The sequence below is a fragment of the Felis catus genome, chromosome A1 (assembly GCF_018350175.1).
Source record: "Felis catus isolate Fca126 chromosome A1, F.catus_Fca126_mat1.0, whole genome shotgun sequence".
Taxonomy (NCBI): domain Eukaryota; kingdom Metazoa; phylum Chordata; class Mammalia; order Carnivora; family Felidae; genus Felis; species Felis catus.
Genome location: NC_058368.1, coordinates 151274278 through 151300286, shown reverse-complemented (window position 1 = coordinate 151300286; position 26009 = coordinate 151274278). Strand labels below are relative to the sequence as shown.

At 38.7% G+C, this 26009-nt stretch overlaps 1 long non-coding RNA gene across 2 annotated transcripts in view; it reads right to left on the bottom strand.

Annotated features, from left to right (window-relative positions):
• The window catches only part of LOC102902054, a 110579-nt gene that overhangs the window by 47154 nt on the left and 37416 nt on the right, over positions 1-26009 (bottom strand). The window lies entirely within an intron of this gene.

The following is a 26009-nucleotide window of genomic DNA, read 5'->3' as shown; positions in this document are numbered from 1 at the left end:
AAGTATTGGGCAGATGGGGGGGGGGGGAAGAAAGCTAAAAATCCATGTAGGAGGCCAAACAAATTGAGGGATAATGCAAAAATCCAAATTGCAAACTTCTGAGAAGTTCCCAGGAGTTTCATACCATTTCCACATCTTGAAAAGAATGTACTAAGAAGTTTACAAAACAGAGACCAATAGAAACAAATAGCTGAAACAGGGAAATGCGATTCATTTGCTGACAACAAAAAAAAGATAATGTTTTGAATGGTGCATTTTATGTATAGTTAGAGCAAAGCCTAGATGTATTCCAAGTGGTACTACATGGCTCCTCAGGGCAACTGGGGTTTGGTCCCTGCTTACAAATGACATATGGAACAGTAAATCCAGGAACGATCTCTTCTCAGGGAGGCTTTGGGAGGAGAACCAAGTGGGATTTCCGATCTACCACCACACATGTTCTTCAGTCCAGGTGGTGCTGCTCTTAACTCTTCACAAGTGACATCTTTTGAACTAAGTGTTCCATAGTGTTTTAAGAAAAAATTTAAGAGCGCGAATGTGGTCTGGAACTCTGAAAGATAAATTTACTAGAAGTAATAAATAGAGTGGAATCCCTTTCTCCTAACTGCTGCTCCAGGTTTTGTCTACCTCATGGTAGCTCAAATGAATTCAGCCAACAAATATGGAAGACACTGTCACAATGTAGTATAGTTAGGCAATAAGCCTAACTTTCCTCTTAGATATTTTCTATACTTTGTGCCCACTTAGATGTCTCACGGTTCTGTTTTGAAACTCTGAGCCAGATTACTTTTTTTTATCTTTTGAGACTTGCAGCTGAGATGACTAGGTACCTACACAGTAGTCATTTACTCCTTATTTCTTACCAGCAAAACCAGTTTAGTTGGGAGTTGCAATGGTGATCAGCTAAAAGCTATATTTACCGGACTTCTGTGCAGGTGGGAGGTCCTAAGACTAAGTTCTGCCAATCAAATGGGAGCAGAAGTTACTGGGTGTGGCTGACTATGTTAGCACATGCACTTGTCATTTTCCTTTCCCTACTCTTTCTGCCTAACATGGTCATATTTGCATAAAACATCCTCTGTCACAGCTGTGGAGCAGAGAGAGTCCCGAGGCATGGGTGACTACATGGAACTAATAACACACTAGCCCTGGAACCTTTGGCTACTGCCAATCACAATCTACGCATGGTACAAATATCACAATTATACACCTCGGTACAAAAATACATGGTAAATATTCTTCAATTTCTCCCACAGTTCAAAAGTAGCATAAAAACCGCATTCCAAATGTGTAAAGCTTTTTCAATAGAAATGTATCATTTGTTTGTTTCAATCTTCTACTCTCATTAAAAAAATTTTTTTTGACATTTACTTACTTTTGAGACGCAGAGAGAGACAGAACACAAGTGGAGGAGGGGCAGAGAGAGAATGAGACACAGAATCCGAAGCAGGCTCCAGGCTCCGAGCTGTCAGCACAGAGCCCTACCCGGGGCTCAAACTCACAAGCAATAAGATCATGACCTGAGGCAAAGTCGGACGCTTAACTGACTGGGCCACCCAGGTGTCCCGCTACTCTCATTTTTAAAAAGAATCTCAGGGGTGTCTGGTGGTTCAGTTGGTTGACCATCTGACTTTGGCTCAGGTCATGATCTCGTAGCTTGTGAGTTCAAGCCCTGCGTTGGGCTCTGTGTTGACAGCTCAGAGCCTGGAGCCTGCTTAAGATTCGGTGGTCGGTCTCTCTCTCTCTCTCTCTCTCTCTCTGCCCCTCCCCCTGCTCACACTGTATGTGTGTGTGTGTGTCTCTCTCTCTCTCTCAAAAATAAATAAACATTAAAAAAATCTTTTGAAAGAATCTCAAATTCTGAATGTGACATGGCCACAACATTTGCTTGATATGTGGGAAAATGCCTTTGTGGGAAAGTCCTGTGAAAATAAATCTCTATGCAGTAAAACTGATTTTAATCAGATTCCACAAAGAGAAAAACATATGCTATAGTCCAATATTCTGATTTATAAATTGTGTCTAAAAAGAAATGCAGTTTTATTGTTTTCCTGAAGATAATATCCATTAATAGTAAACACTGTAAGAGTTTGTTCCCTTATCTTAATTAAATATATAAATCACATAGTATCAGAGCCTTGAAGTTTTTTCTATGTTTAATCTTTTTTCCAGTTTTGAGAAATAATTGATATATATCACCATATAAGTCGAAGGCTTGATTCACATATATCATGAAATGATTGCCACAATAGGTTCAGCTAACATCCATCATCTCATATAGATACAATAAAAAGAAAAGAATAAAATTCTCCTTGTGATGAGAACTTTTAGGATTTACTCCCTCAACCACTTTGCTGTGTATCATACAGCAGTGTTGGCTAAAGTCTCTATGTTGTACGTTACACACCTAGTACTTATTTATATCTCATAACTGGAAGTTTGTACCTTTTGACCACCTTCCTTCAATTCCCACCCCCCCCCCCACCCTCCACCTGTAACAACTACAAAGCTGATTTCTTTTTCTATGAGTTTGGTGGGTTTTTTATTTTGTTTTTTAGATCCCACACATAAGCGAGATCATACAGTTTTTGTCTTTCTCTGTCTGACTTATTTCTCTTAGCATAATGTCTTCTTTTTTTCTTAATTTTTTTTAATGTTTATTTATTTTTGAGACAGAGAGAGACAGAGCATGAACGGGGGAGGGGCAGAGAGAGAGGGAGACACAGAATCCGAAACAGGCTCCAGGCTCTGAGCTGTCAGCACAGAGCCCGACTCGGGGCTCGAACTCACAGACCGTGAGATCATGACCTGAGCCGAAGTCGGCCGCTTAACCAACTGAGCCACCCAGGCGCCCCGAGCATAATGTCTTCAAGGTCTATCCGTGTTAGAGATTACAAACGGTAGGATTTCCTCTTTCATGGCTTACTAATATTCCTTTTTATACATATAGCTCACATCACAATCTGAAGAAATGTTGATGATATGCCATCCTTTCTTTTTCAATGGAAAAGACTAGAGGGGTTAAAGGGGTATTTCTTAACTCTTCACTCTCCACTGGATTCTTCTGCAAATAAAAGAATCTATTAAGTAGTAGAAGAAAGTCCTTCTACTATTTGCTTAGAATTCTCCTACTTTGCCTTTTATCTTGACCTCCCTTTGCCAGTGAGGATGTCCTTCCTTCCCCCACATAACTCCTCCCCTCCTTTAATCTGTCCAACTGCAACGGAGACCCAGGCACGGATTCACAACCAGGAAGCTGTCCCTGACTTTCTCACCCCCCAACATGCCCAGCTCCTGGCCAGCTGAGGAGCTTCTCCTCTCTGCTGGCTGCACACTGTCCATACCACCATCACCTCACTTACCTGAGATCATAGTGATCTGGGCATGTGTCTTCTTTCCCAAAAGAAAGAGAACTCCCCAAGGGCAAGGGCCAAATCTGTATGCTCCAGCATGCAGCCAGGAATCTGGCAGAATATACTTTCCCTAATATTTTCCTTTTAGAAAAAAAATGCCAGTGAATGCTAGTGCAAGGAGGACAAATGCTGAATCAGTGAAACCTTATTCAGCTCTTTAATGTTTTTGAAACTCTCTCTCCTGTTGACTTCCATCCTACAGCCAAACAAATGTCCATAAGTTCAGGGGAAGTGGCTCCAGAAGGCCACCAAGAGCTTTGGTAGTAGTGGAAAAGTTAAAAACGACCCATTTTATTGTATGTACTGCAATACGCAGTGCATGATTTTGTCTTTTGTGGGGACATAAGGATTTAATTATAAGGAGCAAATAGTGACAGTCAGATAAACAGAACACACTCAATAAAATCACTTGTGCAAGTCTCTGGTTCCTCAGGCTTGGTTTCCAAACACATTATAAAAGATATGGCTTTTTAAATTAATAGGTTAATCTAGGCTTAAGAAAGGAAGATACAATGGAAAAAGCACTGGTGCAAAATGCAGCATGAAACCATCTCTTGGAGGAAGCATATTTCCTAGAACAGAGATAAGGGAAACTAGAATGTTCCAAATGATATTCCTCAACATAACATTTTAGATTTGTTATTTACCACATTGACTATAATTTAGTTGAAGAGATTACTAAATGAGAGTTTGCTGGTAATTTTCCCTACCTCTTTTTTAATGATGCTCTTTTTTCATTTATCATGTTTTAAATGATTCTATAAATAGTTTTTTATGTTAAAAAATAGTTTTCTCTTTAAAACAGAGTATTAAATGGGGGTCCTATATAAAATATCCTACAGAGTGAAATATTAAGAAATAACATAACCAAATAATTGATATAGTCATTTTAATTGCTACCTTGTTATCTGTGACCTAGTTTGCTTAGTGGTTTTTATGGAGCCTGATTCTCTGATTTACTGGAGAATGTTAGATTCAGAATGAATGTTAAGAATATTTTGATCTCTCTTTCAGTTCTATTGGATTGACACTATTTCTGTAAAAACAAATCAGGACAGTAAAACTCATTTTTAGTATTTTTTTCTAGACAGCAAGTTTTTTTTTATCAAATTGGATTTAATAAAGAGGAAGAGCAATTTTTCTGTAATTATTATTCCCTATAGAGTATATATATGAAGGCAGACAAGAGAGAAAATTATTTTATCATAGTCCCTTGAAAAAGTATTGCAAGCACTCAAACAACATTAACCTGAAGTCCACGTTTTCCTTTACGAACTAAAAGCAAGTCTAACAACACTTGGAGCCAGGGTTAGGCCTAAGGTCATACCTTTGTTTTCTACTCCCTATAGCAGATCTTCAGTCTGCAAGTTCTTCTTGAAAACACTCATCTCTGTGAGTCATCCAACCAAGGCACAAAATGGCATTCATCTGTGATTACAAATGTTCCTGATGTAAACACTCCATTCCCAGAATGTGGAAAAGTCTAGATGATAACGGTACAGAATTGTGAAATAACCGCAGGTATGTAGAAAGGCTTTTTTGTGAACTACAGTGAGAATAATAATAATTAATGGCAGGCAAAGAGAGAAAGACAAAGAACAGAATGTTGAAAGGCACACACAGAGGCACACTCACACCCACATGCCTGTGCATGCCTGTGACAGAAAGATTCTCAACACAAAGCCTCAGATCAACCCCCTTACTTGACAGTTATTTCTCAGAGGTGCCTTCCTATCTCCTCAGTAAGGATGAACACTCAGTCAGAGGTATGGACCCATTCCTCAATATTTTGTTTCTTTGCCCCAAAGTGTCTGTGTGGGCAACAGGCATGAACGTATACATGAGGTTATAATGGTAAAGTGAGAAATGAAGCCTGATCATCAGAGACTTATTCTGAATACCATAATCAAAACCACCATAAAAAACAAGCCGTATAAATGGTGACATTGTTTTCGTCACTTTTGAGTAAATGTTGTTCTAGTTTCTTTCATTAGCTTGGCTGCTAGGAAATCACTCATCATTGTTATTAAATTCACATCTAGCCTCATCGTGTTTTCTTTTTTATCCCAGTCTTTCACTTTGGCTGTGTGATATCTTTTTTTAGCAGGTTTAAGTCATTTTTACTTACTTTACTGTATTTCCTTTGTGAACTATTTGATCCTTCAGTAAAAGACCAGAGGGGCGCCTGGGTGGTTCAGTCAGTTGAGCGTCCAAATCTTGATTTCAGCTGAAATCATGATCCCAGGGTGGTGGGATTAGGCCCTGTGTCAGGCTCCACTGGAGTGGAGGGAGCATGGAGCCCACTTAAGATTCTCTCTCTCTCCCTCTGCTTCTGCCCACTTCCCTCCTACTAGCACGTACATGTGAGCACTCTCTCTCAAAAAATAAATAAAATAAATAAAATAAAATAAAATAAAATAAAATAAAATAAAATAAAATAAATAATAAAAATAAAATACCAGAAAGGGAAGAATAAGAGGAAGGCAAGGAGCAAGGGGAGAAAAGAAGAGAGGAGTAAGTTCTGGACTAGGGGATTCAGTCAGGCCCCCAAATGGAATTCCACTGCTTTCCAGTGTTTTTACTTGAGGCAAGTTACCTTAGTTAACTGCTCCGAGCCTCAAACTCCTCTAAAACAGAGGGATATTAGTACTTACTTCAATGGAGAAAATGCAATAGGAGATCAATGTCTAAATCACTGTGTGTGTGTGTATGTGTGCACGTGTGCGTGCATGTATTACAGGTGAAACTATGCATATAGCTACAGCTTACATATTGTGAAATATATATGTATATTTACATACACACACATATTCACATACACACATACATACAATCTCTCCCTCTCCCTCCCAACACAAACACACACATGAAGTTAATTATGATGTACAGATGATATTGGAAGTAAGTCTAGGATATAAGCCATTTTATTAAAGCAGAATTTGGATAATCCCTGTATTAAAAAGAAGCCTAAAAGAAACTCCTCCCTTTGGGCCCCCCACCTGCCTGTCTGCTACAACAATCATCGCCCCAGCACACAGCGCTCACCACTGACCTATTGCAGACAGTTAATCAAGAGCAGAGAGAGCAGCTTTCACAGTACAAGTAGTTACTTGTTCTCAACTTTTTAAAGTTCATAATTCAGTCTTACTGTCATTTCTTTCCTCTTGCCGGTACTTTTATGAAAGGTAAAGCTGCACAGAAAGAAAACCAGAGTCATTAACTGTTTGAAAGTTTAATGTGCTACCAAACCAGAATTAGATGTGATAATGAAATTTCCACTGCTGAAAGCAGACTTTGCTAACTGATGTATGTAGTGAGAAGGTGGTCACATAACCAATGAAAATAAAAATATGCTCATTTTGTATATTTCTCTTTCATTTTTTTTTGTTTGTTTAAACTGGCCAAACACCAAATTAGGCTCCAGTTAAGATACTTTTTAAAAGTAGATTTAGTAAAGTTCCACTTGTTTCTTTTTGAAAAAATATATTCTACATTTATAGTATAAGATGCTGCTCAAGTAACCTTATATCTTAGACACACTGTAGGACAATGGGTCAGGCTTTATGGTTTAACATTGCTAGACTTTATTCAGCCATCTAATTGGTCAGAAGAGCCATCAAAGTCACCAGAATCCAGGGCATGCAATGGTTCGCCCTATGCATGCCACTCCCCAGTCTGGCATTCAAGGTATGTCTAAATAGGATTCCAATTCACCTTTTCTAACTACTTCAATTTCTGGTTTCTATGCTCAGTGTTGTCCGCTATATACAACATATTCATTTCCACCAATTTGTCTTTGCATGAATGTTCTCCCTTCCTAAAGTTCTCAGCCACTGCTTCTACATGATTTCCCTCCTCCAGGTACAAGCGCACCCGTGTGCAGCTTCCATTCGGGAAACTCTTGCAGATCACCATCTGCTGAAATGACACCACTGAAAGTTCACTTAAACTGCCCTTTTCTCAAGAAATTATTCCTTTCTGCCCACCCCAAACTGACCCAGTCTCTTTCCCTATCCATCCAGAATCAGTTTGCTTTAACTCTTGTATGTCACTTTTCAGAGTTCTTGGCACACAGGAGCTCCTTTGCTGTATGTTGAGTGAATCAATGAATTACAGTTTTTTATTGCACTTTCATGCACCCCTAACCTTCTCCTCTTTAGCTTATAAGCTTATTAATGGCAAAAATGGAGTTGGTGGGAGGAGTGCTTATTAATCTTTATAACCTTTAAATTATCTAATAGGTTCACTGACAATAATGAATGCTTGATAAATATTTCTTGAACTGCATGATTAAAGTGAGTTGACCGGGCTGGGCTTGGTTAGAAGTGCCTCAGGATTGCCCCTTGATTTATCAGGAGCAGTGCTGGTAATGCAAGAGGTAATTTTCTTTGCTGAATCATAACTGAGTTTATATCACACTAAGCTTTGGAAGGTACCATTTTTCAAATTAAATATAAAAACAATAACCTTTCTGTTTGTAACATTTTAAGTTCTCCTGGCTCCTTTCAGGCATGGGGGCATTTCTGTAAGGTGTTGACCTAAATTTCTTCTGACCTAATTTCCTTGTTGCAAAAGGAATTCGGTGCAGCCAGCCCCCACTGCGGAAAGGTTTTGTTCTATATCACTGTCACATTTCAATGACAAATGGAATGAACTTTGTTAGTCCTTTTGAGATTTCAGAATAGCTCAGGATATTCCCCTCTAATATCTAAGAGGATTTCAGTGATTTGTCCTGCAGGCTACAGAGTGTAAAGGGCCTCCCTTTGTCCTGTGTACTCCCCTAAGTAGTTAGGCTTCCCCCCACGGAAGTACCAGCAAGTATTCACACATGTTTTTTATTGCACAGCAGCTGAAGAGAAGGTTGTGATGAAATGGAGAAGAATGGGAGTGACAAAAACGACCATTGGGCTCTCAAATAAAAAAAGGGGGGTGGGGAGGAGGGAGCACCTGGGTGGCTCAGTCGGTTAAGTTTCAGACTCGTGATTTCAGCTTACCTCATGATTTCTCTGTCTCCAGATGGAGCCCCTGCTTTGGGCTCTGTGCTGACAGTTCGGAGCCTGCTTGGGATTCTCTCTCTCCCTCTCTTTCTGTTCCTCCCTTCTCACTCTCTCTCTCTCAAAATAAATAAACATTTTGAAAAAGAGACAGAAATGTTTCTTGGTAGTGATCAACTATACTCTGGTTCTAGTCCTACATATTTTGAAGCAAAACCAAACTAACCCTTACTCCTATGATAGGAAAAAACAGATCTCTTCCAAATTATAAAAATAAGCCAAAAAAATTTTTTCCCACTACAACATATAAGCATATGTATATATTTGTGTGTATATGTGGCTGAGAAGGAGCAAGCTGGTGAAAGAACAGGATTTGACTCAATTCAGTAGCTGTATAAGTCATAAGACAATAGACAAGAATATAATAAAAATTCTTTTGAGTTTTCAAAGGAAAGACAAGACAGTCTTCTACCAAGAATAGCTTCCTGGAAGAAGGGCATACTTCCAGGTGAAAGGGCTTCTTTCTCATGCTATTATTAACCAATGACCATTATCTGAATCATGTATTTACATTCAGTTTCCATATGAAGTAGACTTAATTTTAAGATTCAGAATTTTACTAAAGTAATATACATAATACATGTGCTTGAAAATGCTTAAGATGACTGGAATTCTCTCAGGGAGATCATAAATTATAACTCAAAAATGTTACTCCATTATTTCCATTTGGAAGCAAGTCTCCTGGAAGACCTTAAGGGGCCACACCCTGCCAGTTGGTGATGTGGTCAGCAAAGTCTAGAGGAGGTCACAGAGAGCAGCTGTCCCAGTAACTTGGCCTCTGCCTAAATGGTAACATGAAAGAGAATAAAAGGAGAAAAAAAAAATCTGACAATGAAAGCCAGAGAGTCTGTTTCAAAAGAGAAAAGATGTAAGAAAAGTAATAGACAATAAAGAAGTACATGAGGGGGGAAAAAAGTTGTTTCTAACAAAAGACCAGAAGGAAAGTAAATCTGAAGAGGAAAGGGAAATTTAACCACTCAAAAAAAGTCCGAATATCTTTAGAGGAACTCCCCCAAAGAGTGAAAAATCACAAGCAGAGCAAAAGATGTATCTAGATGGCAGGTTATATATAAAGAAAGCGGCCAGAAGAGAGTCTCAGTCAGCAAACAGTCACTAAGAACCTATGGGAGCAGACACTGCTCTGGGTGCCCAGGAGGCCATGGTGACTCAAACAGGCAAACCCACTACCAATGTGTTATCTGGTCAAGACTCTGTTAGCCAATGGCCAGGAAAAACTGAGTACTTAGACTTACCTTTCGTATGTTATGGCCTGGTACACGTATTACACCAAGAGCAGAGAGATGAGGGAGAGAGAGGATGCAAATAGATAATAAGACTATTTGGTTGGCTTCTGAGCAGAGAGGACTAATATATTATCCAGATCAAACAGATTAGATTCTCCCCTGAGAGCTCTCACCTGAATCTCTAAATAGATTATCTACTAAAGGAAAAGAGAGGAAAATCTTTTCTGAAATCAAAGGAAATTATTATTCCGGGAAGTGGTTTTGGCAAAAGAGCTTCGTGGCATATTTCTGTGACTTGTAAAGGATTTCCTAGTGTAAAGTAAAATTTGAAAAGTTAAATTGCCCAGTAAGAACTGGTCTCCGCAGATGCTATCACAAAATGGCACAGCACAAGTTGTATGTGAATTAAAGACCTTGCCTGGGTCTTTTGAATTTCTTTGGTATCTTCTCTTTCTAATTAAGGACTTAGCATGATCCCTCTACCTTGATTCATGTAGGATGAAGTAAAGCTTTTAAGAGCCAGTTTTCTTGGTAACCTGAAAACACATGTCAACTCATAGGAAAGCTCTGTGGTGAACTTTAAAGTTGTTTCTTCTTATGGAAACCAGCTTTCCAAGATTGTGTCTTTTACAGAATCTTCTCCAGGAGCAAATGACCTTGGGCTGTTAGGGTTTATTTACCTAGCATGGCATCCTGGCACCACTGCCCTCTGCCCCTGCTGCGATCGATACACACCTGCTACTCCAAGGTCTTCTATCAAACACATGGACAGAGCAACTTAGGAAATCCATTTTTACGTTACCAAGAACAAGAATGACAATTTGAAGCAAAAGCTGGGTCAAATTTAGCTCTTCATAAAATTGGCTGGGCCTGCCTCTGCTCAGGGGAAAGCCTTGCTGAATCTCCACTTTCAGAAGCCACACTAGATTGAACAATCAGACTGTTTGAAAAACCCATCATCCCACAAGGATTTGTGAAGTGTTGAGCGTCTGGCACACGGGTGTTCTGAATAAAAGGATTTTGCCAGGAGTTTTGAGATCAGAGATCCATGATTAACTCTGACTGCCTGGATCAATAAAGATTGTTTTCCTTTGAAACAGAGCACCTATAAAATTATGTAATTTGAGGTATAGGAAAATCATTGCCGAATGAGCAAAGAGTACTTTGCTGCCCACAGAATCCATTTGGTAATAATTTCAGCATGAAACGTAAGACCATTATTTTGATAGGACAAATGTATTCACAAGTCACGAAATACTGTATCAGTTAAAAATTACATTTGCATAAAATATGTTTTCAGCACAAACTCACTCAGGTGTAGCACCAGTCACCAGAAATGCAATTCAGTGTGAGCTATTTCCTAAAGGAAAAGTACATGTGAGAATTTAGATTATTTTGTCTAGCACAGCTGCTGCTTGTACTGCAAAAGCAGAGATGCAGCTGATGACAAGGTAGAATGGAACTTGGCACCTCCACTGGCGTCCAGCCAAGAACACAGAATGTTTGAGCCAGTCTGTGGCATGTGATCCATTTCTTAATTGTTGATAACATGTAATTAGGACAATCTAAGCCTAGCTTAATGAATGCAATAAGTTAAACTGCAGCGCTTGACTCTACTTGGATAGACTTTGTTAGTCTTGGAGCGTGGAAATGCAGAGTAACGTTTTATAAACAGTACAAAATGGAATCTTCCCTTTACAAACTATCAGCCTAAAATTATGGCCGACATCCTAACCCACAGTATAAATTCTGTGCACGGTATAAATGTCAACTGATATTCATGACCAATGTGTCCAAAATAAATTTTCCCCTTGAAGATTTTAAAGGTAAGATTTATGTGAAGAAATTGGTCACATATTTAAAAATGACAGACTACACGTTCTGCTAATCAGTTATCAACCTGATTTATTTTGACAGACTTCTTTCTAAGATGATCAGAGCTCAGTCTAGTGTACTACATGGTTTTTAAAATGCAATTATTTTCTCAAAAGTAATGAATTATTTACTTTTTTATTAAAATAGACTCATTGCATTCACTTTTTCACACCCCCTATTCCTTACTGGTAGGTTTTGTAAAAACCTTGTCATTGTAAAGCATGCAAAAGACCTACACCTATGCCATAAATAAACTCGGCTGACTTTTTCCCATCTCTGGTAAAAGAGCTATTTTTTCCTAAGAGGTAAAAAGTCCTACCTAGATACAAAATAATACAAGAAATGAAGTTTTGAAAAAAATGCATTTTTAGCTTTTGACCAAAAAAAAATTTTTTTTAAGGGAAGCACTGTTTATCCACAGCATGCATGCTTTCTGACTGGTTTTTTTTTTCCCCATCTTTAAATTTGTTCTAATGTTATCAGAATTGATTTTTAGTCTCAGCCATCCCAAAGGAACTGTCTTGAGTGAAGCTCTTATCGGGGAACTGTAATGAAGAATCAGCTTGCAAAGCTGTTACTATGGTGCTCACATATCTGAAGAAATTTTTAGTGGAAATAAAATTCCAAAGCACTAAATTTAGAGGTATTTCATTTCCTACTAAGAGGTATAAAAATAGTACTACTAGATACAATTTAAATTCCAAGGGGGAGATATTTATTTCTGTACAATCCTCAACCATGTACATTCTAGAAAGCTAGTTTCTTTCCATAGGTCTTGAAATAAATTAAAAATCATGTTAACTAATTCCTTCTTAGGCCACATAAAGGATGGTGTGTTAAAAAAAAAAGGAGATTTTAGACAACTTGTGGAATGAGGAAAAGTATTTGCAAACTCTGTATGTAATAAGGAGTTAATATGCAAAATATATAAAGAACTCATGCAACTCAATAACAACAGAACCAAAGAATCCAATTAAAAAAAAAAAAGGGCAATGGACCTGAATAGACATTTCTCCAAAGAAGATACACTAAAGGCCAACGGACACATGAGAAGATGCTCAACATAACTAGTAATTAGGGAAATGCAAATTAAAACCAGAATGAGATCTCACTTCACGCCTATTAGAATGGCCATCATCAAAAAGACAGGAGATAAGAAATACTGGCACTGATGTGAGGAAAGAGAACTCTTGTGCATGCTGGTGAGCTTGTAAAATGGTACAGCCACCATGAAAAACTGCACAGAAGATCTTCAAAAACTGAATAATAGAACTATCATATGATCCAGCGATTCTACTTCTGGAAATATACCCAAAGGAAATGAAAACACTAACTTGAAAAGATACCTGCACCTCTATGTTCACAGAAGCATTACTTACAATAGCCAAGACATAAAAACAACCTACATTTCTATCAACAAAAGAGTGGAGAGAGAAATTTTGATATATATAATATATACCTCACAATATACAACAGAATAATATATATATGTATATATATAGAATAGAATATTATTCAGCCATAAAAGTGAGGAAATCCTACCATTTTTGACAACATGGATGAAACTTGAAGGCACTATGCTAAGTGAAATAAGAGAGAAAGAAATACCATATGATTTCACTTATACGTGGGATCTAAAATACAAAAATAAAAAACACCAAACTCATAGCAGAAGACATCAGATTTGTGGTTACCAGAATTGCAAGGTGGGGAGAGGGGGAATTGGAGGAAGGTGGTCAAAAGGCATAAACTTCCAGTTATAAGATAAATAATACTAAGGATGTGATGTACAACATGATGACTATACTTAACACTGCTTTATGATATACAGTTGAAAGTTTTTAAGAGTAAATCCTGTGAGTTCTTATCATATGAAGAAAATTTTTTCCTTTTGTTCTTTCCTTTCTTTTTATTGTAACTCTAGGAAATAACAGATGTTAGCAGAACCTATTGTGGCAATCATTTCACAATATATGTAAATCAAACCATCATTCGGTATGCCTTAAACTTAGACAGCAATGTCTGTCAATTATCTCTCAGTAAAACTGAAGAAAAAAAAGAGATCTTCATTTTCACATTTTCATTAGTGCTGCTTTTATTATAAAACTTTACAAAGTGAAGGCATAACTGTATAGGAATGTATTATTTTTCCTGTGTTTAAGAAAAAGGTTTTGACAATGATACATACCTGTAGTTTCAGATAATAAGCTGTATACCAACTCACAGGATAGGGTGAGGGAGAGAGTCAAAGAATGTCACCAGTGCCCTGGCCTGGTTGCTAGAAAGCTCAGGTTTAAGACACATCTTCCATTAGAAGCAGTAATTACTGTGTGTGCACAGGCAACAAGATCCCCTTTTCCCAAAAATAAAAAATAAAATTTTCCAGAAATGATGACACATTCTAGTACTGAAATTAAAGTAATTATAAGCATCATATGTAAATACCCTTCTTCTTCCTCTGCCCACTATTAGAATAATGTATTGAATTCCTCAAGGCAAATTGCATTCCAGAGGTGTTGCCTAAGTTACAACATGTAGAGGAAGAAATTTTTTTAAATCACCTTTAAATTTTTATTTTTCGGATTAAGGCACCAAAAACAACAGAAAAATAGCCTATAATATTACATGGGTGAGAATATTACATCTATACTGCTAAGTTCATAAGAAAGAAAGAGGAGCTGGCATCTCTCAAGAAATAAGACTAAGGCAGTTACCGATCCACACTTTTATCTGAGTAATAGATATACATCTAATTATGGAGGAGGAGGATATAACAAGTACTGTCATAATTCTCCCACCCGTTATATGTAATTTTATATATGTATATTTGGATGAAAAACTTTTAAACATTAAGGTTTGACAAGTGCAATAAAGAAAAGGGTTTTGAGCTTACGCTGTTCGGTGCACAAAGGAAAGAAGAGAAAGGTTCATGTTATAATGCCTTTTATCTGTTCTTACACATTGTCCTTAAACGAAGTTATTCAGAAAAGCAGTCCACACACCATCATCCAAATTAAAATGCAAACCTCACATTAACACGAATAAATGTGTCCACAATTTCAGAGATTATTTTAGGAAATGTGGTCCATTATATGTGTTTCTTTTATGATGAGTTTGGAATTGGGGGGAAATTTTGGCTCATAGTTAGCATAGAATACCAAAACTAAGAGATATAATGCAGTGCTATAATGGGTAATTTCCACTATTCTCGTACAAATATCTAATTCAATACTTCTAATTATCAGTTTGCACCATGAAGGAAATATTCCTTTGAGTAAAGCAAATGTAGAGCTTTTATTAAAGAATTCGAATGATTTTCTAGGTACACTTTTCATGTTACCATAATTTAATTTTCACCTCTATTTGATGGGGCCTGCTACAAATAGTGAAATCTAAAGGGGGAAAAAAAAGTATAAAATAAATGAGGTTATTTTGCTATCACATAAAACAGACTCTAAACTGTAGCATTGTAAGATAAAATTTACTAAAGCTTTTTTTTTCTGACAAAACACTTAGAAAACAATCTCTAAAAATGCCAGTTTAAAAACAGCTTAAGAACATTACACTGTAAAAATCACCTTTTTGTTAATTTGTTATTTATTGATAAAAGAAGTGTTTGCCTGTTTTTTGTTTTGCTTTGTTTTGTTTTGTTTTTTTGTCACAATGGTTGTATTTCTTTTTTCTTTTTTCTTTTTTACAGGCTGTATTCTAAATATAATCTACTAGTATTTATCCACTTTTAGCTCACAATAAAATCAGCTCTCCACCTTTCCTACCTGCTAGACAAATTGGATCAGAAAGTGATTCTGGTGTTAATTTTACCAGAAGCTAGACAGTGTAAACTGCACATTCGGCTACACAGATTTCTGGACTTTTGGTTGTGTCTATGAAACTGTATTAGGGATGGTATTTTGTAAATATGAAACTGATGCATTTCATGACATTCCCTAAGTCATGTGTCTTTGTAGTTTCTCACCTTCAACGTACAGCCAGAAACTTTATTGCCCTGGATCAGGAAAGGATAAGAACTTCATTTGTGAGCAAGCCTTTGTAGGGAGTACCTTGATTTGCTAAAATGTTTTAGTTCCTACTTAACACTTCACGGACCCAGCCTCGAGGATGCAATCTATAATTTTCATTATGAAGAGAAGAGACCTTCCACCTATGAACTCTCTACGCCGCACAACTAGCTGCTTTCAGGGAGGTGTGCTTAGGACAAAGAGGGAGGGAAGCAAAGCAAAGCCCCTTCTGTTTCTGGAGGCTGAGGGTGGTAGACTTTGAAAAGCCATCTGAGACTGCCTCCCAACTTTCCTTTCTGGCTTTCACTCTTCTTAGTGGTCAGGTGCAGGAAACCCAATGGAAGAGCAACCTCAAATTCCATATCAACTAGAATGCAACCTCCCCCACGCCCTGGGGTTGCCCCACATCCACTTCCTGGGAGTTCATCTATTAGCTTTGAGGAATGGCTTTCCTAGACTCCACTTTGTTTCACTGTGGCCTGGATAGAAACCAGGCATTCCCACAGCACCCCACCCTAACCCCATAGGGAACTAACAAGACAGCTGAGTTAAGAGCTAGCAAGCAAGAATGCCTCCATGGTAGAAGGTCAACTGAGGTTTTCTGCCAGGGAGCAATATGGGGAATGAAGCAGAGAAAGCCAAGGTAAGAGCAAGTTGACCAAGCCAAGATAAAAGGTGCCACATCAGCTGAGTGCCAGCAAGATAGCAGACAAAGGACATCAGCCTGGAAACCAGAGGATCAAAAGAACTCCGCACCCAAAGATGCTAGCTAGCTCTTCCCCACCACTCCTAGACTATGAAAGTCTTACCCGTCCACCACAATCACCCAATCACCAATTAGAAAGGGTACCTGGAAGTAGACAGAAGGTTGAGAAATTTGGGAGACAAAGCATGGTTTCCTAAAGGGGCAGCATTATCTAAAGGGATTATTTTAATGATTGGAGCAGACCTAATTTTAAATGACACAGGAACTTTAAATTTGTAAGAGAACCAAAGTAGTTATAGACAACATATTGGAACTACATTTTCCAGGCACATCCAAGTGTGAGTTAAGTCAATGTTATAAACCCAACACAAAGACGAAAGCTTCGGTAGTACAAATAATTCCCTCTCCAAACACACATTATTACACACAAACACAGTCACTGCATGGTATTTGGTGAGCAAAGTAGCGTGGTCCTTTTTGGCCTGAATTGTCCGCACAGAATAACTATGTTAATCAAAGTGACCAAATAACCACTTGGGTTTCCTTTTTGGTTCTTCTGTGTATGTATTAGTCAGAATTACCAGTGTGAAGGAAAAACAAAAACAAAAACAAACAAAAAAAACCTTGCTCATTTTTAGTTTAGTCATCTGGAAAAAAAAAAGGCATAGCAATAACTGGCACGATTCTTTGGGGGAATTAAGTAAGATGATTTATGTGAAGTTAAGGGCTTTCCCTAAATTGGTTACCATAGTGTCTGCTACCGTTCCCTCCATTCCCTCCCCCACTCCATCTTCATACATTTTCTGAGATCAGCCAGGTGCAAACCTTCAGCATCACTGACATCCCATTTTCCACTGCCACCATTTCAAAAACCTTAATCACTAAATTGGCAAGTCTTTGTTCTTCACATGAAATAGTTACTTTTTTAAAAAAGTTTTTGGCAAGACATCTGATCCTTTGGGAGTGGGGTGGCCAGGCTGTTTTATTTTGTGGGTTTTTTTAATTTTTAAAAATTTTTATTTATTTTGAAAGAGAGACAGAGCGTGCATGCACACACAAGCTGGGGTGGGGCAGAACGACAGAGGGAGAGAGAGAGAATCCCAAGCAGGCTCTGCACTGATAGTGCAGAACCCAACATGGGGTTTGATCTCACGAGCCATGAGATCATGACCTATGCCAAAATCAAGAGTCAGACGCTTCACCAGGTGACCCACCCAGGCACCCCTAAAATAGTTCTTACACTTACCCACTGTCTTCATTTTCACTGCCATGGCCTGCAATACAGATCTCACTTCTTCTCTTTGGCACCTGTACCTTCTAATACTTGTCTCTTGTTTAATTCCCTCGTTTGCAAACTGGACTCAGCTCTGAGCTGGTCATTCCTTTCTCCAAGGCCCTCTCTTCTTTTCTAGAGACGCCCTGGAAGAGGCAACTAAAACGTCTGTATCATTTTATATTATTTTCCTCTACAGATAAAATTAACGTTCATATTCATTTATAAATACCATATTCCTACCATCCAGCAGTGTCTCACCTACTTCAAATTGTGCATAAACTTTCATTTTTGAATGAATGAAGACTCTGATACACTACACAACCTTTCGATATAGATCTCTTAAGATGAAGACCAGTCTCCATATTTTACTTATAAATGAATGATAATAACAGTTATTATTATTTGGAGAACGTAGACATTATCAGCATGCTTTTACAAGCAATTTCATTTGAAAACTGGGTTTCTAGAAGGTGAGAAAAATTGCCTAGGATCTCACATCTAGTAAACAGCAAAGCCGAAGCTTGAACACAGCATCACTCCATTCTTTTCACAACCCCAATCAGCTTCAATTGATTGATTAATTAAGTGAGAGTGATTAATTGCAGGCAGCTGGAGCCTGTGTCACTGAGAGTATATTCTTCATTGCAGTTTCATCCAGGGCCATGTTGATATGTTATATTGTCCTCACTGTCTTTATCTATGTTAACCAAATAAATGTGAGAGATGATAAATGAAGGAGAAGGAGAGGGACGTGTTGCATGCGTATCATATGTGTTTGAAAACTGGGGAGATACGATTTAAGGATATATTTGCTAAGGGCTTCTGGAAAAGGAGCTTCCTTAGTAGCTCCCATGTCTCTGCAAGACATGAACAGGAAAACAGGTGGCCCTGGTTCTGTCAGCTGCTGGTAGTCACCTTCTGACCATGAAGAAGGCTGTGGAAGGTGCAGTGGGGAGACAGAAAAAAATCAACTTCTTCACAAAATGGAGCCACCTACTACACCACCTTCCAGTTAAGAGGCCATTACGTTCTTTTTCAGCGAGTTTCTGTTGGTTTCTTGGGTACATGTAACCAAACTATACGAATTGATATAAGAAAGAAGTAGAAGTGGAGGGCAGTTTATACTTACATTATTTCAGACGCACATGTAAAAGGCATCGCTGTGACATTGCCACTGAATGTATTAAAGTTTAAAAGTGCTAAGCGGCGGCTGGGTGGCTCAGTCGGTTCAGCATTCAACTCTGGCTCAGGTCATGATCCCACAGCTCATGGGTTTGAGCCCTGCGTTGGGCTCTGCGCTGACAGCTCAGAGCCCAGAGCCTGCTTCAGATTCTGTGTCTCCCTCTCTTCCTGCTCCTCCCCCACTCACACTCTGTCTCTGTCTCACTTTCTCAGAAATAAATAAACATTAAAAAAAACTTTTAAACAAGTGCTTGAGAACGTTTTAGATCACACAGATAGGACTTATAAGCCATGGATGCTGAGGTCTAAACAGTGCATGAGGGCAATGGCGGATGACTTTACAAGGGCTGAAGGAGGAAACAGAACAGCCCCCCTCATCCTACACAACTCAGTATGTCAGTGGGTATCCCATCTGGTTTACAGGTGCCAGAAACAAGCAAACAAAATTTTGGAAAAATTAGACTAGCAGGCAATGTATAAGTGGAACATCCTCTGAATGGATCTTCTCTACTCAAGAGGGAAAGAGGATGTTTTCCACCCACGCTGGGCATTCTGTTTCTATTTTCTGGGCTCTGCCCTATCCCAGGCCCCTCTCCCCACTGAAAGGCCATGGAGAAAATAGACCTCACCAAAGCATGAGACAGAATGACCCACAGTGTGGCTCTGGAAGTCAGCCAGTTCCCCAGCATTGATGTGGTCCCACTGAACTCCACTGGGGTGGACGCATGTAGAGGTTTTGTGACACTGAGCTATCACAGCAGCTGGCATACCAGGAACTGAAGTGGAGTCATGGCAAGTAGGGTGGGCAGCAGAAATGCTCCAGAAAACACTGAAGTGTAATTTCAGGCAATGCCGCATTGTTTGGGAATTTGGGAAACCACAGGAGTAAACAGGACAAGCTGGCATGCAGCAGGCAAAAATAAGACAGGACTTTTTTCCCCCCCTGACATAACAGAGAAACCAGATCAAAGATATGGAGCAGTTGGCATGCAAGTCTGGCTCTACAATACTGATTCATTCTGCTACCAACGGTTTCTTGTGTGCCTACTATGTGTCACACTCTCTGCCAGAGGAGTATGACAACAAGGAAGGCATAATCCATTGACACACAGAAACCTGGAGCCACCAAGCACAGAGATGCAAAAAGTGTATCATTTCATTATTTTTCCCATAACAATTTATATTTGAGTTGAAGCCCCCGTTCACATAGCAGCAAAAATAAGGCCTCCTCTAGCTCCGTCTCCCCCCGGGGTTGCCTCCAACTTCCAGGGGATTTAAAAAGTGCCAGGAAGTCTGGAGAGAGGACGAAGGTGAGGAATCCAGTCCTCGCAGCATTATCTCTGCTACTGGACTCTTCGGGGAAGCCCCCATCTCTTCTGTGCTGACCTGGGCCATCTTCCCCATTCCTGGAGCAAGACCTCAGCAGTCCCCTCTCTCACAGCTACTGTCCATTCCTCACAGGTGCTTCTCTGCTTCTTCACCACTTCAGGCACTGTCTGTGCCTCTTCTTGGGGACACACCAGCACCTTAACTCTCTTCCTCCCTTTTCAACTTGCTTCCCTTTCCTGGACCTGCGAAATCTTACCTAACCCTGGGCTGAGGACAGTACAACAGAAACTGACCCCTTCTTCTTTCAACTCTTTTCTAAAGCAAATCCTTAATTTTGAGTTACAAAAACAAAACGGTAGACTCCTTTACTGTCACTTGTTTTACTTTTTGTCCCTAGCTTCCTGGATGTAGAGGAAGGGTAGGGGTTAGAGGAAATACTAGGAGGACAAAAGCACTGGGTAACATCTCCAAAGATTATGCCACAGCAATGGAGCTATGTTGTTCTTTGAAAAGATGAGACATGTCTCAAGGAAGAAATCATATATGAGCTGGGTCTTGAAAATAGATAGGTATTCCAAAAGAAGAAAATAAAAGAGAATCAAAGATATGAACAAGACTTCACTTGTATTTTTAGATGACAAAATAATACAGGACTTAAGAACAACATGCAGAACCTCACAGAAAATGAAGGTCCAATGCCATTAACAGTATGAAACGTCCACCGTGGACAGAAAAACTGGCCATATGCTGTTTTATTTTATGTGGTTAAATGTGAATTCAAAATTGACATCCCCTCCCTCACTTTAAAGTTCAAAAACTAAAAGTATGTACAACTTTAAGAAATGTACAACTTGGGTAAGGCCCCCAAACAGAGGTCAGATTAAAAAATCAAGAGCTGTATTTACCTCTTCCTCTGTGACAAGTACCTATTTGACTAGAGACTTCCATTAGAATAAATGAGTAACGGAGTACAGCATTGCGTAGGAAAAGAGATCCCCCATGAAACTGGTACTTCTGAACTAGACATTTTTAGATGCATGTTACATAACTGATGTGATCAACTATATCATCAAAGAAATATGTAGACACAATAGGCAAGAGCAATTATTTTTAATCGCCCACCAACATAAGGTTTCCTACCAGCAATCTGTATCACAGATTTTACCAACACATGTAACCTCCCTTGACTTCAGTGAGAGTTGTGTGGGTGTCCATGCACTGGAGAAAAGAGTCCCACGAACACACATCACTCTTCTCAATTTACATTTTCAGCATCCTGAATTTAAGCATCTCAATGAATCGGACAGGGAGTGCTACTGAAGTCTCAACTCTAAATAAATAGTTTAAAATAAAAAGTTGTATAAATATCAGTCTGTGCCAACGATGCGGTTTGAGAGGGAGTGCTATAAACACAAAGTAAATTAAATGGGATCTACTTTTGTGGGGTAAAAGGCTACTTAGACTGGTTATTATAGAGAAAATTCTGTTGTGTGGTGCGACAGCACGTACCCATGTGGCTAACCTACAACTGGTAGAAGAAACAAATCCCACCCATACCTAGGAGCGGTGCCACAGCCAGACCACAATTCCTATGAGGGATGAACTTAATTTGCTGAAAATGAAGGCCAGGCTCTGTTGCAGCTCATTAGCTGGTTACAGACACACTGCGAGAGAAGAAAGTGGAATTCAGTCGATGTTCCAACTTCTACATGTGCTGTGAATAAAACAGACTATTGTTTTTTTGATAAAGAAGTATTGTTTTGAATGTGCAGAGTGGCTAAGTAAAGCCAGCAGAATTTTTTGGCCAAATATAGTCTCTTGCTCACTCCTAAAAATCCTAGCTTTCAAATTAAGAGCTGAAGTCATTGAAAAAAAAAAAAAGTTTACATTCCTGCAGCCTGCTGCAGCAAAGCCAAACAAATGTTTGGCTTAAAGCTCACTTACATCTCTTTCACGAGCCTTTTCTTTAACATGGAAGTCTGAAAAATACCATTTCTTTTATCGAGTCATTTAATGCCAAGTGTTTTGTGTGTGTGAGTGTGAGTGTGTGTCCGTGTGTGTGTGTGTGTGTGTGTGTGTGTGTATGTGTTTGTGTGAGGACACGCACACCCAAAAACAGTACTATAGGGTCAGTGTAGTGGTTTTAAAGCATGGGGTCATATCTGAATTTAAAGAAACCATGGTTTTACAGCTTCTGGCATAATTTAGGTCACAGTCACAAACTGATTTTTTTAAGCATCATTAACCACTGAATGGACAAGGAATGTGTTATTTTCAAGGAGTTCCTTTGGTGCCAGTTTAGGCAATAAAAACCTAGGACAGGGGTCAAACTTGGGAGGGTAACTAGTATGTAGTTGCCCTCCTGATGCACTTTTTTACCATAAAAAGTCAACATGCTTTTTGGCCTTCAGTCTCCAACACCAAGCTGCATAACACAGGGTAACATCAGTTTGTTGGAGGCAGGCATCTAGATGGCATATTTCCATGCAGTCAGTCAGATTGGAGACCTGGAACTCTGAAGAGCCCGTTAAAATTACAAAACTGCAGAACTGAACATGCAGTGGCCTATTATTTTTCAGGATCATGGGTTGATTCTCCTTACAGTATTCTATGCGGATCAGCCACACTTTTGTTTGATAATTCAGTTGAGTTTTGTTATCCTAATGACCTTCGTAGAAAACAAATTCCCAATCTAAGAGCAGAAAATGAAGTGGTTTAAAAAAGAGCCTCTTTACAACTAACTTGCAAGTGACAATCCATCCCCACACCTGAAACAAAAGGGAAAGGAGGGAACCTGTGTCCTAGTTGTCTCCAGGCTCTGCACGTTAGTGGTGTTATTTTGTTTTTAAGAGTAACTTGGTATTGAAGGTACACTTCCCAAGTGCAAATGATCAGTGTGTCAGAGTGAGGACAGCAGAGAGTTAAGTATGCCTTCATGGTCGAACAACAGCACGATGAAAGCTGGGGGCCTCCTTAGACCAATTCCATTTCCCTTCTTAGACTTTAAGCACTAAACAAATAGGTACTTTCATTACAGAGGGCAGTTGTTACATGGATGGAATAAAATGAAGCATTTACCATAAAACATTATTTACAGATTGAATTTTTTAATAGAATATCAAAAAAACTGAGATTTTTTTGGTCATGTCCAGAGGGTCCCCAAACTCTCTCTTTAGAGGTAGTGGCATCAACTTAGTAGAATTTTACCTGCATAGATTTACCTGAAGACTTTACATCATCGGTGTTTGAGTGACTATATCAGCATAAAAGGAAGAGCTGAAGAAACATACATTTTATTGTACATTTTTCCAGATATCTCAAGCATCAACTCTTGTGCTTTTGAGAAGTACCTTAAGATACTACAATCTACCAAAGAATGTTTTTGATTTGTGTCAAATTTCTGAGAATTAAATCCAGAGAGACTATAAGAGAAACAAGACCACCTTTTGAGAGAATGGATGGAGACTGCCTTCCATTCAAAACACAGTACCAACTCATTAATGAGATGGCCCCAGACATGCATTTTCCAAATATATATTTGTTGAGTATATAAACTAATGAAATGCTGTCATTTTGACCCTTTTTTTCTTTTTTATCACTTTTATTAGTTTCTAAAGTGTTTTCTAAAGGCCCTTGCTTCTGTAGAAAATGTTTTAGATTGCAAATTTAAATTTTTTGTCTCACGCCATCATTGCGAATCTCCACTATTGTATTACCTATCTGTGTGTCCTGTTTGCCTGTGAAGTTGGCTGCTTTCTCCTTCAGTTCCAGGTCCTCAGTTAAGACTTCTCTACTAGTGTGCCTGTGTCTAACATTATTTCACTTTATTCCTTCCAATCTGTTCTAAGATAGAAAAAGAGATCTAAATTTGTTAATAATTTATGTTAAATAATAATCAATATGACTCTGGATAAAAACCTACTACATAAATTCCCCAGAAGTTTTGCAATTGCATTTTTTATCAAGAGCTAATGTTGCCAGTGGCGCCTGAGTGGCCCAGTTGATTAAGCGTCCGACTCTTGATTTCAGCTCAGGTCATAATCTTACAGTTTGTGAGTTCGAGCCCCGCATGGGTTCAGCGCTGACAGTGCAGAACCTGCTTGAAATTCTCTCCTTCTCTCTCTCTGCCCCTCCCCCACTTTCGCTATCTCTCTCTCAATAAATAAATAAACGTTAAAACAAAACAAAGAGCTAACACAACCAAAATATCAATAGTCAGGCAAATAAGGAGTTGTTATAATATACAAGCTCTGACTACCTCTAGACCACCTCAAAAAGTCAATGAGTACATATACAACAGAGATGTGAGCTGACCACCAAATGAATTTTTTGCTTAATAAGACTTTACATTTGAGACTAATTTATATCCTAAATTTCTCCAATCCCATTTCATATTTGAACACTACAGTTTACAAAAAACTTCCACATAATGTACTTATGACATCTCACCTTCAGGGAAGTAAGGAATATAAGCACCTTTAAAACAAGCCAAATGGACAGTGGCTATTACTCAGGGACGAGAACATTGTTCAGAGTATGGTGAACCCACACAATCTGGTTCTCATATTGGCACTTCAGCAGCAGAAGCACATTTCTGCCTTTGCCCCAGCTACACCATTATTCTCATGTATTTTCTTACTTTAGTAAATTTTTGGTAATATTTAAAACAACTTAATAAAACATTTAAAAAATATTTTTTCAGTGTTGGGGCACTTGGGTGGCTTAGTCGATTGAACATCTAACTCTTGATTTCAGCTCAGGTCATGATCCCAGGGTTGTGGGATTGAGCCTCACCTCAGGCTCCACACTGGGCAAGGAGCCTGCCGAAGATTCTCTCTCTCTCTCTCTCTCTCTCTCTCTCTCTCTCTCTCTCTCTCTGTCTCTCCCTCTGCCCCTCCCCAGCTTGTGCACACTCTCTCTTTCTAAAATAATATTTTTTTAATGTTTAAAATATTTTAAATTAGGGGCCCCTGGTTGGTTCAATAGGTTGAGTGCCCAACTCCTGGTTTTGGCTCAGGTCATATCTCGTGGTTAATGAGTTTGAGCCCCGCATTGGGCTCTGTGCTGACACCGTGTAGCCTGCTTAGGATCTCTCTCTGCCCCTCCCCTGATCGTACTCTCTCTGTCTCTCTCTGTCTCAAAATAAAAATAAATTTAAAAAACATTTTTAAAGTATTTTAATAAAAATATTGTATTAAATATTAACTTTAAAAACTATAAAATATTAAAATCATTTTCAGTACAGTATGATTAAATGTTGCACACTTTAAATAACCAAACACAAAGATAGTACTTAACACTCATTCTTACTCTACGTATACACAACACACACACAGACACATGATTCACTAGTAAAAAAAAAAACATACTGAGCCTTCTGATGTGAAACATTTCTGGCAAAACACGAATAACTTTATCAATTCTATCTGAGTTCCCTCAAATAGTTGGTATCCAATTAAAGATACAGACTTGAGATGTTACCGCTTTTATTTGGTCTTGAGAAAGAGGAATCGTTTCATTGTTGGAACTCAACTCTTTGAATGTCAGAGTTTTCTGTCGGCTTATTGTCCTGACTGCAAACTGAACGTTCTCTTATATGAAGTGCTTTCACTTAAGACAGACCACTTTTCATAGAAGATAGACTCCAAAAAAAAAAAAAAAAAAAATCTCTGCCAGAATACAGAAATTAGTCAGGGGCATAAAAGTCAGCCAGAAAGCAATAACACCACGGTCTCTGCAGGGTGACAAGAGAATGTATATATATATATCGCTTTTCCAGCTTTCCTGACCAAGTTTCAAGCTTCAATCTTCGTATCTTGAGAAGAGAAGCAACCGAAAAGGAAGTATGATGGAAATTTCCAAAATACAGAGAGTCTGTTTGGATAAAAACACTGAAGACAGACTTCTATAT